The sequence below is a fragment of the Schistocerca cancellata genome, chromosome 2, assembly GCF_023864275.1.
Source record: "Schistocerca cancellata isolate TAMUIC-IGC-003103 chromosome 2, iqSchCanc2.1, whole genome shotgun sequence".
Lineage (NCBI taxonomy): Eukaryota > Metazoa > Arthropoda > Insecta > Orthoptera > Acrididae > Schistocerca > Schistocerca cancellata.
The window spans coordinates 927,384,452-927,400,715 of NC_064627.1; the positions used below are offsets into that span (position 1 = coordinate 927,384,452).

General features: G+C 38.0%; 1 protein-coding gene across 1 annotated transcript in view; it reads left to right on the plus strand.

The window, feature by feature from the left end:
• The window catches only part of LOC126162875 (regulatory-associated protein of mTOR), a 307,137-nt gene that overhangs the window by 274,013 nt on the left and 16,860 nt on the right, over positions 1–16,264 (plus strand). The gene's annotated exons all lie outside the window — the stretch shown is intronic.

Here is a 16,264-nt window from a genome sequence, read left to right on the forward strand (position 1 = left end):
TTACAAATATTAGGTGGTTAAGTTTCTTGACACCAGGGCACTCTGTTCAGTGGATTTGAACAGGTAAATGAGTAAAAGCTGTAACAATTCATGCTGTATCTCCCGCCACTGCCTAGCTCTACATGGTGTGGTGGCTGATGGGAGAAACTAGGTTCGTTTGAATGAAGATATCATGACCAATCACAACCATTTTCGAACTGTCTCTACTGTGCAAGTGCAGTTTCGTTGTTGTGATCATCGTCGAACCATATTTAGCGTGTTTTGGCGTATGGCTGTGTGGAGCGCTAGTTGACACCATCAGTCACTTTGTTTTGCTCAAACGTTTTTAGTGTAAACACAGCGCCGCTTACTTATTGTATTGATGCTGAGCAAAATGTGTTTCAATAATTTATTCTTGTGGTCAAGTGCAGCATTAATGTATGTATTTTTTGTGATGTTACACAAACAAACAATCTGAGTGATTTGTGTGTGTGTGTGTGTGTGTGTGTGAGCATTAATGTATGTATTTTTTGTGATGTTACACAAACAAACAATCTGAGTGATTTGTGTGTGTGTGTGGGGGGGGGGGGGGGGTTTCTACATAACTGATGAGGCACAGTACCTGATAACCTCAAAAAGATGAGTATAGTGCAAGAGACGCAGCTAACACATATTCAAACGCTATACTAAATACTTATTTACATATTTGCACTTGACAACGAGAAAAAATTCTCGAAATGTGTCGTGCTAAGCATGAAAAAATACGTAGCTAGTGCAGTATTTCATTATTTAAATAATGAATGACAGCTGCAGGCTTTTCAGAAACATCGATTATGATGTTTGAAATTAAGTCAAACATTTCCATTTCCAAGAGAGTTATCAGTTCCAGTTACATCAGCGGTTTTTATTAGATAATAAACATTTATTAGATAATAAAAAAGTCCCTGACAAGTCTTATGACGCCTGTTATGTACATGCATCATACATAAAGTGCAAGGGTGCATCCTATACGTAACTTTTACAGCTTAAAACATTATTTCCCACATTTTACATTTTCCTGCATTTTACACCATTTTTTTGAAGTCCCTTGAAAAGTGTAAAAGCGGGGTTCACTGTATAATATTCCAGTCTTAACTCCTCTGCATCTGCTCTTCAGTTGCGTTTTGTGTGGCTAGTGACACAGTATAAGGTTTCATTCTAAAAGATTTATGGCAGTTATTGTATTCATTACTTTCCCAGGCTTGATACGAAATACTTTCTTATGCTTTAACAAGATGTCTAGCAGCTGTTGATTTTGCTCCTCAGTAATACTTTGTCCTTCTGAAACTTTGCTCCTAATTTCTCTTCCTGTTTTCTGATCTTCCATGTCATATTCACTTCTCTGATTATATTTTGGTTGTATATCTTCTCCAGTATTTTGGTTTTAATTTTTTAATTGCATTACTCTTCTCCATCTCTTTTCTTAATAATTCTGCACATATATTATCAGCATCTTTACCTGTGCTCACAGTCAATCTTTACAAATATATTGTTACAATAGAAGGAAACATTCCATGAAGGAAAAATATACCTTAAAACAAAGATGATATGACTTACCAAATGAAAGTGCTAACAGGTCGACAGACACACAAACGAACACAAACATACACACAAAATTCAAGCTTTCGCAACAAACTGTTGCCTCATCAGGAAAGAGGGAAGGAGAGGGAAAGACGAAAGGATGTGGGTTTTAAGGGAGAGGGTAAGGAGTCATTCCAGTCCCGGGAGCGGAAAGACTTACCTTATGGGGAAAAAAGGACGGGTATACACTCGCGCACACACACACATATCCATCCACACATATACAGACACAAGCAGACAACAGACGTTATAATAATTACTAATAATTACAAATACATCCAGCTATTTTTGTTTACTGTATTTTTACAAGTTAAATTAAGGATATATGTTTCTGAGCAAATGGATAGTAAAAGAAGATTTTTCTAAATGCAAACTTTCAGATAAAACAATAATTGCTGTTGAATTATGCTGTATAATTTGCCAAAATATGGTATTCTACTTCAGAAACAATGGTTTAGATAAGAATGCTGATTACTCTGAAACTAGATGAGTGCAAAAGAATTATGTCCTCCATATGACCACCCAAGGCTATGTGGCAACAATCAATGCATTCACTGAAGTTCTCAATGACGTGTTCACAAATGTCCGGTGGAATGCCATTAATAAATTTTTTAATTTCATTCTTCAGCTGGTGTATTGTTTGTAGTTTGTTCAGTACACTTTTGATTTCACAAATCTCCACAAAAAAAAGTCACATGGTGTAAGATCACATTATGTGGTGGGCCATTCCTGGTTGCCATGCAAAGAAATAATTTTTTGAGGAAACTTTTCATTCAGCAGAGCAATCACAGGATGCGTGACATGCTGCATCATCTTGTTGAAACCAAAAATCAGCATTTTTATCAATAACAGCGAAAAACCAATCAGAAAGCATGTTTTGATAGTGGTTGCCATTCACAGTGACGGCAACTCCTTCATCATTTTCAAAAAAGCACAGGCTGATTACTACTCCTAGTCAGAACCTACACCACAGTCGTGCATTGTGGATGCATCTCATCTTCCACAGTCACCCACAGATTTTCGTTACCCCAAATTCTGCAATTGTGCTTATTGACATATCCATTGTGGTGGAACTGTGCCTCATCTGAGAAAATTCTTCTTCTTGTGAAGCTCTTTTTCTCCTGTTGTCGAGCCACCGTCCATTGAGCAAATCCATGTCTCTTTCGATGAGCTGCAGGCTTCAACTCTTTTGTAACTTGAATCTTGTACGCATGCATTTTCAAATCTTTTGAAAGGATCTCGTGCAGTGAACTCGATGATAAATTCAGTTGTTGAGCTCATTGGTGAACTGATTTTTTGGGGCTTACAGTCACATTGACATCCACAGCCGCAATGTTTTCTTGTGTTTGAACAGAACGCGGTGTCCTGTTTTCTTAACTTTTGAAACAGAACCTGTGGTCTCAAACGTCCGGATAAACTTCTGAACTGATGATTCACCTGGAGCAGCATTGCATCTTAGTGTCATACACAATTCACAAATGGTTGCCATGGGACCATCACCGTTTTTGTATTAACTTCTTATCTCTTGGATGTACTGCTCCATGACAAAAATAAACATCAGACACCACCACTCACCACACAAAAGCTATCAGGCTACTAATGTGAAGGATCACAGATAACAAACATGAAAAAACCATAGTTGCCTTCTGTAGTATGACAAAATGGCACAAAATTCAAATTCATCCTTACTTCCCAGACACGCATTAGCCTACTTTATCTGAAAGTTAGCAATGGGATATATGTCTACGTATGAACAATGATAATGAAGTTTGCTGTTAATGGTATGTGTAATTAGCATAGTTTTTAAGTAAACTAATCATGCTTATGAATTCCAATCAAGTAAATGAACGTATTGGATAATAAAGACAAGTTGGCTAAGTTCCGAGTTAATATTTGTGATTTTTGGCACTGTGCACACACCATATAAGTGATAATCTCGAAGATATTTGTGAAAAAAATAAAAATTTTGAGGGGAAGGAAAACAGAATTGATGGAAAGAATCGAAGTGTTTCATTAGAAAATCTAATCATGAACAACTTCCAACATGAGTAACTTAGAAGAAGTAGGTATCCTCGGTCTAGCGAAGCAGCTTAAATCGCTTAATAAAGGTAAGGCACTCCAGTCCAGATTGTATACCAGTCAGGTTCCTTTCAGAGTATGCTGATCCAGTAGCTCCATACTTGGCAATCATACACAACCACTCGCTCTCCGAAAAATCCATACGTAAAGACTGGCGATTTGCCTAAGTCACACCAATACCCAGGAAAGAAAATAATAGTAATCTGCTGAATTACAGGCCCACATCACTGATGTTGAATTGCAGTAGGATTCTGTAACATATACAGTCTGCAAACATTATCAATTACCTCAAAAAAGATGATTTAATGAGAAATAGCCAATGCTGCTTCAGAAAATTTTGCCCTCGTGAAACACAACTACTGTATTTATTCAAATCTAAGCTGCACTTTTTTCCCGGTTTTTGTAATCCAAAAAACCGCCTGCGGCTTAGAATCAAGTGCAAAGTAAGCGGAAGTTCTGAAAAATGTTGGTAGGTGCCACCACAACTAACTTCTGCCGTCGAATATATATAGCGTTACACAGGCATGCTTTGCACGCACAAAGATAAATACTGGTGCCAAAACCTCTGTGTCAGTAAATAAATTTTAAAAAAAAGGTGGAAGATGAGATTTTTTTTTTTCTCCGCCCCGAGTTTCGACCACTGCATTTTCATACATTATTCAACGAAGTAAATACAAATTCCATATTCATCTTCGAATGTAGCAGCATTTCAATGTACTACAAAAATCTGACTGGCAAGACTGTTTGGGATGTTTGTCAATATGGCCAAATCTACGTTCTAAATTTTTTCCTACCTAAGAGAAGAGATGGTTGCTAATAGGAACTTTTATGAATTGTGAATCGCATGCAGTATTCTCCTCACCAAAAGAATAATACGATTATATAAAAATTTTGCCATGTATTCTTTCGTGTTTGCTGCTATCTCATTTAAATCCTGTCTGCTTAATAAACTACGAAACTAGAGTGAGACAACAGCAAATGTGGAAGAATATACATATCATGTCATGTTTATATTCGTATTATTTTTATGCTGAATAGAGATACAGTCAGAAATGAAGCACGGCAATTTAATAGATTTTTAAATCTAAGACAACTCTAATTTCTGTGCAGAATGTAATGTACTAAAGAGGCGTCTGCAAAGATTTTCAAACGGAGAAAAATTTTCGCTAAACTCTCGTTCAGAACGTCTATCATACACAGTCTATTATTTGGTTCTTGTTGAGCATTATCAAAGAAAGCAGCAGTGTAAGTAACAAAAAATAGCAGTCTCTTGCCATTGTTTCGCTAATGAGACGATTCCTCTCTTTTTTTATTGTAAGCGGCGGTAGCGTGCACAAAAGCAAGCCATGCCGCAAGCGGCGACAGGCCGTAAACACTCATTATCAGAATGTGACAAACAATGCATGACACAGTACAGTAATGCATTTTCAGCTTAGAGTGACGCAAACACCTATAACAAAGAGAATGGCACTTATCAGATCAAAGAAAAATAAGCAATCAATTCAAACCAGACAAAGCACATGAAAAAGGAAGGGTACCCATATAAATACGGACGGAGCGCCTGATGCATAGCAATGGCTACCTGGTAAAGCTTAACTGCTGAGCTTATGACTCGAACCAAACTACTGTAGCTGTATCGTCATTCATTCGACCTAAATTGTGTCTCATATTACAATGGACCAACTTTGTTTCGATTTGGATGTGCAGTCCAAAACCTTTCTCTGCCCTTGAATTTTGAGTCTAAAATCTCAGGTGCGGCTTAGATTCAGGAATTTTTTTTCCTTTATTTCGAGTCTCATTTTTCAGATGCGGCTTAGATTCGAGTTCGGCTTAGATTCGAGTAAATACGGTAGCTCTTAATTCACATGATTTAATAAGTGCTATTTACAAGGGATGCCAAATCGATTGCATATTTTTAGGTTCCCTGAAGGCTTATGAGACCCCTCCAAACAGTTGACCCTCAATCAAATTACTTGCATATGGAGGATCGTCTCAGTTGTGCTGTTGGTTTTGTGGTTTCCTGTCAGAAAGGTCACAGTTCATAGTAACTTGCAGAAAGTCATAGAGTAAAACAGAAGTGATGTCTGGCATTCCCCAAGGAAGTGTTGTAGGTTCCCTGTTATTGTGACATACATAAACGATTTAGGAGACAGTGTGACCAGCCCTCTTACATTGTTTGTAGATGATGCTATCGTTTACCATCTCATAAAGTCATCAGATGATCAAAACCAATTACAAAATGATTTAGACAAGATATTTGTATGGTGTGGAAAGTGGCAACTTGACTCTAAATAATGAAAAGTGTAATGTCATCTACGTCATTACTAAAAGGAATCCTCTAATTTACACATAAATTACAAAATCTAAAGGCTACAAATTCAGCTAAATACTTAGGTATTGCAATTATGAATAACTTAAATTGGAATGACCACATAGATAATGTGGGGAAAGCAAATCAGAGACTGCAATTTATCGGCAGGACACTTAGAAATTGCAACAGGACTACTAAAGTGACTGCTTACACTATGCTTATCTTCCTCTTCTGAAGTGTTTCTGTTGTGATGTAGGATCCATATCAGGTAGGACTGATGGAGTACATCAGGAAACCCCAAATAAGGGCAGCTCATTTTGTGTTATCACAAAATAGTATGTGCCATAGATATGATACTAGAATTGGGGTGACAATCATTAAAACAAAGGCATTTTTCATTGCAGCAGGAGCTTTTAAAATTTCGTTTGGCAACTTTCTCTCCAGAATGGGAAAATATTTTGGCAGTGCCCGCTTACTGAGGGAGAAACAATCATCATAATAAAATAAAAGAACTAAGAGCATGCACAGAAAGATTTTAAGTGTTTGTTTTTTCCATGCACTGTTTGATAGTGGAATGGTAGAGAAATATTTTGAAAGTGGTTTGATGAACAGTATGCCTGGTACTTAGTAATGGATTGCAAAACAATCATATAGATATAGATGAAGATGAGAAATGTTTGGCTTCTCTTCCTTGGTCTCAATCTCAACCCTATTCTTAGGTGTTCTTCATTTTGACTGCATTACCCATTCTGTTTGATGATCTGAGTACCCTTTCCTTCAGAATACTATTCAATGCTTCAGCAAGGTTCTCCTCATCTGAAAGTGTTTGAGCTCTATGGGCCAGAGTGTTTAGCACCAAATTTCTTTGTGGGATTTGGTAATGGCTCTCAAAGTCTGGAGATAGAGATCATTGTGCATAGGTTTTGTATATACATTGTGAAGCAGTGCTGTCTGTTTTTCTCGTAACTGATGTCCCAAGGAATGGTAGTTTTCCCTTTTTTTCAAGCTCCATTGTGAATTTTATATTGCAATGAATAGATTTTAAATGTTCCAGAAATTTTGAACCTTTTCTGCTTCATGTTTCCACACCATAAATGCATTGGCACTTTGACAATTTCTCTACAGGTTTCATGGCAAACCTGTTTTACTGCTTCCAATTGGAGAGAAGCTACAACTTGCAAAACAGAGCTGATGTAATGTGCTGTTGGTAGCATTTCTGGAGTGAGCGTGAAATGTAGCCCTTTAGCAGGGATCATCACAGCATCCACATACAGATGTTTGTCAGTGACATTCATTTTTCTTACTGGTGTTTAGACATTTTCAGCTGCATTGATTCAGCTTGTGATTATTTCACATTGTCATCCCAGTTCTGGGAATTTGCAGAGAGTTCAACCAACCCATGAAGGTGGAGGTGAAAAAGCCCTTTTGAAGTGACATCTAGTATTCATTGGGCATCACTGATTATCTCATACTAAAGACAGGCTTGCACAGTGCATCTTATTTTCCACTGGTGTGTTAATGTGAGGTCTGATTTTAGCAAATGAGGGTACAACTTGTTCATAGCAACACGTTCTTAGGGACATCAACATACTGAGAAATTAATTTCTATGCTGCAAATTTTGCTGTTATGTTACTTGCTGCTTCGACTCTAACCAGATTGTGAACTATTGTTTGTCTTTCACCGCTATTTATAGCCAAGTTCAAATCACGAACTCCACTATGTTCTTTTTTTAAAGATCTCACACTGATATTCTATGTAATGGAAACACTTTGTGGTAAAAGCACTAGACTCTGCCAAGTTGAAACCAACACATCTATATTGGTTCATGGACAACAAATTTATGATGTAGTGACATGGAGCAGAAAAGGTTCAAAATTTCTGGAACATTTAAACTCCATCCATTGTAATATAAAACTCACAATGGAGCTTGAAAAAGATGGCAACTACCCTTCCTTGATGTGTTACTTCAGAGAAGAATGGATGTATCCCTATATCACAGTGTATGTAGAAAACCCAAGCACACTGACCTGAATCACCATGCCTCGAGCCATCACCATCTGTCACACATAACTTTCATGCTGGACACTCTGGTCAATAGAGCTAAGACACTTTCAGATTAGGAGAACCTCACCAAAGAATTACAACACCTATGAATACTGTTCCACAAGAAAAGGTACTTAGATCATCAAACTGAACGGGTGATGCAGTCAAAATCAAGACTGCTTGAGGAAGAGGTTGAGACTGAGGAAGAGAAACCAAAAATTACTTCTCTATCTTATGCTGCCTAATATCTGGAAAGAAACATAGCATCCAATGTATTTTGCAGTTTTCAGCTGAGATAAAAAGTGCTCTCCAAAATCTGAGTGTGTATCACATCCCATGAGAATGTGGCATGTCTTATGTGGGGCTGACTATCAGAATGGTCTAGGAGAGATGCAAGGAACATCAGTGACACACCTGACTAAAACAGGCAGATCAGCTGTCACCAAGCACAGCCTCAAGTATAATCATGAAATGAGATACATTGAGACCACTACCATGGTGCAATGCTTAGTTTCTGAGGTAGCATAATTAAGCAATCCTTAGAAATAAAGATGTCAGAAAACCTAGTAAACAGTGACAGAGGGTTAAATTTTAATAACACGGGCTCAGCACTCATTGTATCACAATCTCATTGGTCATCACATCCACCAGAGCAGGAAAACATTGAAAGTTTGCATTTCATGAAATATCAATGTGAGCTCTAAGAAACAAAAGAGCATCAAAGAGCATAGTGGGTGTAGGGAATTTGATTTGGCTATAAATAGTGGCATGGGAAGAACAAAAATTTGCAGTCTGGTTGAAGCCCAGGCAATGAATACACATAACAGCAAAACTCACAATGTGTGAAGAAGATGGCTGGCTCGGTTGTTGAAATATTGCGCATAAAAAGGAAACAATTTGGTAGAACTCCTGGAAACTCACCATTAACCAGCCTTTGCCATTTTATAGTGCAGCTTGTCCCTGACCAGTGTTTTCATTGATCAGTCATACAGACAGACAGCCAGTTTGTATGATGTGGTTGCTTTCTGAGTGGGGCCTGTCCGTGATAGAAATTCTGACTGGTCACACACTGTTTCTGTCTTTTTCATGAACTTATTTGTGACCAGCATCACTTGCATGTCACAATACAAGTCATCATTTGCACTACTGATGTCTGCTTCCACATCCTCTGTCACTGGTAACTACAGTATCAATCGGTTCCTCTCTCCTGTTAACATAAATCTATGCCACTGCCACTGTTATTAATATCTATTGTAAACAGGTTTAATTTATTCCTAAATATATTGTTTAATGCAAGGTTTAATAATGTAAGTCTCAATATCAGTAACTATGTTTTGCCCTGAGGCAATCTTCCCTCCTAACTTCCGCTTAGAGAGGGCATGTTAATACCACATGCTGTAGATATCTTAAGCTATCTTTGTCATACTGTGCTGGTGATCTCTTTCCCATTCTGTGTGTAAATAGTGGGGGTAAAGACCATGTCCAGTCATAAAAATTACTGCACCCCTGCTGCAGTTGATGTGATTAACTGGCCAGCCGGTGTGGCCGAGCGGTTCTAGGCGCAACCGCTACAGTCGCAGCTTCGAATCCTGCCTCGGGCATGGATGTGTGTGATGTCCTTAGTTTAGTTAGGTTTAAGTAGTTCTAAGTTCTAGGGGGACTGATCACCTCAGATGTGAAGTCCCATAGTGCTCAGAGCCATTTGAACCATTTTTTGTGATAAACTTGTGATTTGTGTGCTGTGAACACTGTGTGTTCAGTGTTCCTTATGTCCACTGTCCCAGTTATGCAGCAATTTATCTATCCAGTTTCAAAGACTTAACTAATTATGGAATCTGGAACCCGTTGGACTTTGTGTCAGTTATCTTGAAGTATACAATGTGTTGCAGTGAGGTATTCTGTTGTGATGACAGCTGGCCATATTCCCAGAATAATGAGGGGAGCTTCTGATGGTGTAGTACTGAAGGCCCTCATCAGCTGCAGAACAACTCCTTGTGCTTGTGCCTTAGGGTGGCCATGTAGCATTTTAAAATCACTTACATGATACACTCAAAATAACTACTAAACAAAGTTGGAGAACAGACAGACAAGAAGGAGGGGTAGTTTATGGAACAAATACATAACTTTTAAAAACCTTGTAAGAAAGTGGGCTGTAAGAAGTTAAGAAGTCAGAACACGTGGTCACTTCTGTTGACTTTAAAAATGCATATGGCGCAATTGACTGGCAGAGATTATATAACATCCTGGGGAGTCTTAGATTGGTAGGAAAGTGAGAGCAATCATTCAAACAAACCCTGACATACACTCTCACAAGTAAAGTTCATTGGAATAGCCTTGTTCAAAATAAAGACAAGTGTCAAGTAAGGGCATGAATTGCCACTAATCCTTTTTAATATTGTCTTGGAGAATATTATGAGAACATGAAAACAGGTCTAGAAATACAAGAAATCTACTTTGGAAGGAAAGTTAAAAATGTAAAACTTAATTGGTTAGCATTAGCTGATGACCTCATCTTATTACTTCAAAGCTGAGATGCTACTCTAAGCATGCTGGATAATTTGTATGACCTTGCTGAACTGGTCTAAAAATTTTCTGAATAAGGACAGAGTATGTGGGACATTAATCTCAGAGAGATAGATGCATTACAACAAGACTGAGAAGTTAAGAAAATAGGGAAGTTCGTATATGTGTGGGGAAATGGATCCTATCAGATATGATGGAAACAAACATAGAGCTAGAAAATTAGAGTTAGTACACTACCTAATTCAGAATACAATATAGAAGTACTATCTTAAAATGTCAAAATCGGATATTGCACAATGCATTAGTGAAACAGCAAGATCATGTGGCTCGATGTGTCTTATGTAAAAAAATATATGGTGTGGCAAAAAATTTTTGACCAAAAAGCAAGTAACTGTGCACAGTTAAAAAATCTGAGACAAACATTGAAACGTTAATCCTAATATAAAATAATAGAATAAAAATTACCTAGCAACACATAATATTGCAGTCATTACAGTGCTACCCTAAGGTATTCAACCTCAGCAGAAAGAAATGAATTTTTACGTTGCTAAGGAATTTTTTGTCATAGCATATTCATGATTGACTATTTACCATAAGACTTGTCCTTACACTGCAATAAGTTTCAGCTTGGTCAATCAACTTGACAGCAGTGGATGAACAGCTTAATACAGGCAAGTTCTAGCAATCTTCCAGAAAATGCAGTGAACAGAATCTAACACAAAAGAAGTATATTTCTGGTAATCGTCTTCAAAGTATTCCCTACACAAAGAGTAGTGTAAATCTTCTGACATGACAATCCAAGATGTCTTCCTTATGTCTCCAAACACAGATGCTCCCATTCCAGAGTATGAAGACATTTTTGTGTTCCGCAATAAACAGTGTTGAAATCAAATCATCTGAATCCTTACACTAGTACATTACATTTAAAGAAAAGTGCCTGCACAGTCCATAGAGCATTGTAGGATCAACATTGCTCCACATTTTAATATTAGTCTCCTTCATCCTGCCTTTGATTGTATATACTCTCAGTTCAATGAATAAGTGCTGCTGCCAAGAGACTGTGTATCCTTTCAGTCATAAAAATGCTGGAAAGCATACTAAGATGACTATTCAGTAATTATGATGGGCAGCAAGAGAGTGCTGATGCTCTAAGAAGTGAGAACTATTTGCCATGGTATATTAGTGAGTGTGTGTTTTTAGACTTTGAACTTTACTCTTGTACTGTGACAAATTTAATCGAAGTCACTCAACTCAAGGGTAAGCAATTGAATTAGATACCTGTTCTTGTAGTCCATTGGAAGACAGAAAATGACAGCTTCCCAAAGCAATCTCAAAGAAAATGACATGGGAGTAGATACATCTGCATCTACTCCCATGTCATTTTCTTTGAGATTGTTGTGGAACTCTGTCATTTTCTGTCTTCCAACGGATTGCAAGAACAGGTATCTAGTGAACTGCTTACCCTTGAGTTGAATGTTACAGTACGATGACAGAGTTCAGTGTCTAAAAACACACACTCACTAATATGCCATGGCAAGTAGTTCTCATTTCTTAGACCATCAGCCCTCTCTTGCTGCCCGTCATAATTACTGAACAGTCATCTTAGTGTACTTTCTAGCATTTTTATGATTGAATGTATACACAGTCTCTTAGAAGCTCATGTTAGTAAATTGTCGAAGTGTCTGTAGCAAGATCCCCGAGTTAATCTCTGAAATAAACAGTAGCAATGCCAATATTCTATTAGGTACCGAAAGATGGTTGAAACCAGACATAAAAAGCAGTGAAATTTTGGACTCTGATTGGACAATGTTTAGGAAGGATAGGACTGATGCTATGGGAGGTGGTGTGTTCATTGCAGTTAAAAGCTGTTTGAACGCAGTTGAGATCAGTACTGCGTCGGACTGTGAAATAGTCTGGATAAAGCTGTCAATCAGACAAGGATTGACCACTGTATTAGGATGTTTTTATAGACCACCAGCATCCGCAACGAACGTCACAGAACGTTTCAGGAAAGTCTTGAGTACTTAGGTAGTAAATATCCAAATTATCCATTAGTTATAGGTGGAGACTTTAATCTAGCATCCATTGACTGGGAAAATAACACATTTATCACAGGGGGCAGAAGCAAAGATTTGTGTGAAGTTATTCTAGGAGTGCTCTCAACACACAACCTTGAGCAATTGGTTAGAAAACCAACTTGAGATGGAAACATATTAGATATCTTGGCTACAAACAGACCTGATCTTTTTGAGGAAGTTAATCTAGAAGAAGGTATTAGCGACCGTAATGTCGTTGTGGCTTCTATGTCGGTGGAAGTTGGGAAAAAAAAAAAAAAAACAGTGTAGAGTTTTCTTGTTTTGGAAAGCAAATAAAAGTGTAAAAGTGTCATTAATGAATATCTTCATAGTCAGCTCCAAGCATTCACAGCACGTTCTTCTATCCAGAGCTCTCCAGCGTGGCCTGCATATGCTTTACGTAATGTGGTGTCTACTTGCTCACTGTCTTTTTGAATATGGTCAAGCTAATGGGTCACAACTTTGGTACACATTTAAGCAAAGTATACAGAAGTGTCTAAATGTTCACCTTAAAGACAAAAAAAAATAGAACTTACAACTCTGATTCTGATCAACAGACTGTACAGGATGGCCTGAGTAGAATGTGACTGCATGGAAGAAGTGGATTGTCAGGGCGAATGAAAGTCATAAAATCAAGAAAATGTCAGGTTATTATTACAAATATGGGTTACAAAAGACCCTCCACAAAGAATCTCTCATATGCCAGTTGCATGCGCAACAGGGTGGATAGCCAGGAGTTAAAAAGAACAGTGATATTTCAGGGTGACTGCAGAATAATAGAAAGAGATTGAGGCAGGGAAGACACCAGTTACAAGAGAGTACATCTGCCCTGGAGGAGAGCTACAGTACAAGAGGCACAGAGACAGAGACAAGAGATCTAGAAAGAGAGAGAGAGAGAGAGAGAGAGAGAGAGAGAGAGAGAGAGAGAGTGAGACTCAGAAGTGTCTTTTGGCAGGCAGAGACAGGAGGCAGTCACATGGGTTCTTTCCCACACACTCTGATTGGTTTATTCAAATTGTGCTGGACTGTGCACCATGTTGGACTTCAATCTCTCAATTCAGCCAGCATACAGCAGCACATTTATCTGGCTTGAATGACTGGGTACCGAATGCAAAATCTGAGCCGTATAGAACTGCAGTAAAATGATTAATTCCTTGTGCTCATGGTGTGACAAACAACTGGGGTTATACCTACAGTTACTGGATTGTACAGTATATTGACTTAGACTTTTTTATCTCAAGATTTAATGTAACTATTTTGCAATTATATGTCATAGTTCATCAAAATTAACAATTTAATTACACTGATTTTTCATTTAGCAGTTTAATCAGTACAAAAAACTTGACACATGAAGCTGTTAGTGAAGTAATTGATAGTGGTAATGGGTTTAGCTTAATTAATTAGACCAGAATATCACTTTGCTTTTAGGATCCAGCTGAAACTGCCCAATCTTCTTCACCTGCAAAACCATAATATTTTCATAGTGTACTGCAAAACTTAATAATTTTATAGTTTTGTGTGGTGAATGTATTCATTATTAGATCTTTTTTTATCTTTGTTTTTTGTACGATGATGGTTTGAAAAAGTTCTCGCAACAGAATAGAAAAAAAGTACTTACATCACTTAAACTTTTTTTTATTTTTCAATGTAGTCTCCTTGTAGATTAATGCACTTGCTCCAACAATGTTCCAGTGCCTTGATCCCATCTCGAAAATGAGTTTCCTCCATGCCTGCAAAATAGTTGTTAACTCCAACTGTCAATTCTTTGTTTGAAGTGAATCTTCGTCCACCAAGAAAAATTTTCAGTTTTGGGAAGAGATAGAAGTCTGATGGAGCCATATCAGGTGACTAAGGCGGGTGTGGCAATAGTTCATACCTTAGTTCATGTAATTTTGCCATGGCGATGGCACATGTGCGAGTCCACATTGTCTTGATGGAAGATGACTTTCTTCCTTGCAAAACCTGGCCTTTTTTCATCTATCTTTTGTTGCAGTTTGTCCAGGAGTTTAGCATAGTATTCTCCAGTAATTTTTTGCGCAGTGGGGAGATAATCTACAAACAAAATCCCCATCACATCCCAGGACACTGATGCCAAGACCTTTCCTGCCAAAGGAATGGTCTTTGCTTTCTTTGGTGGCGGAGAATCAGCATGTGTTCACTGCTTTCATTGTTTTTTGTCTCTGGGGTTTAGTAGTGCACCCAAGCTCCATATGCCATTACAAACCGACACAAAAAAATCTTGTACGTTTCTCCTAAAATTGGTCAAACATTGTTCTGATATGTCCATTCTCATGCAGTTTTGATACAGCTTCAAGAGTTGCAGCACCCATCTTGTAGATAATTTTTTCATTTATAGTTCTTCAGTTAAAATGTGATATACCCTTCCAGATGACGTCTGCCAAGTGTGAACAGTTTTACACACTTTTACACAGCGCTCCTCCATGATCATTTTGTGCACTTTTGCAATGATTCTGGAGTAATGATACATCTTGGCCGACCATTGCGCAGATCATCATCTAAGCTCTCCCGACCAAATTTAAATTCATTTGTCCACTTGGCAACAGTTGAATATGAAGGAGCAGAGTCGCCCCAGTGTATTCTGGAAATCGGCAAGAATGTCCTTTGCTTTCATACCTTTCTTTACAAAGTACTTAATCACTGCTCAATTCTCAATTCCCCCCCCCCCCCCCCCCATCCTCGCAAATCACTATGTGGGAACAACAACAGAGCCACATCACCAGTACAGCTCTCTTCCAAGAGCACTGACGTGGCACGCATTTGCAGGGAACAGTCCAATGAACATCCCGTGAACATCTCGTGCTAGCGCTGACCTCTCGTGATGATTCCGAGAACTTTTCAAACAACCCTCGTACAAGCTGCTGCTGTTGCCAGCTTGTATCACTGTACATGTTAGCTTGCAACATATCCATTTGCATCTTGTAATGTTAACCAGAAGTGGTGGCAAAAAAAAAATCTTGTTCTAAAATTTACTGTTTGGTTTTGACTCTTTAGGGGGTGAAATGACTGGTTAGTTCTTCACCAGTCGTAGCATTAAATCGTGATTTGTTAAATGCATGCAGCTGGTTAGGCCAAATAAAAATCACAGTTTAAAGATGTACCTAACTTTATTCCATTTTTGACTACACTCCAACACTGCCCCAATGGAAAAGACACTGAGCAAGATGGGCCTGGGTCCCTCACCACCTGTGCTGCTTGCGACCCAGTCCCAATTTACAAAATAGTCCCCTTCAAAGTAACAATATTTTTTTTATGAATTTTACACATTCTGGCATTCTAGACATTCTTAAGTGTTAAATTTAGTTGTTCTCAATGAAACATAATTATGTGTTCTACTCATATGGAAAAATTATCCATCATATGCAGTGCATGGATACAATCATGCTCATATTTCCACTTGGTGCATGAACACAATGCCCAAAAGCTCAGGCTCACAATAGTACATATTTCTGGCAAAAACAATTGAAATGTACAAATATTATCTTTGAGTTACCTTCAGAGTTTCTAGGATGTTGTCTGCTACTAATTACTCATGTTATTGTTACATTATAACCTCTGTAAAACAAATTTGTGTTCTCTTCAGTCTCATGTAAGAGTTGGTTTACATTCACACCC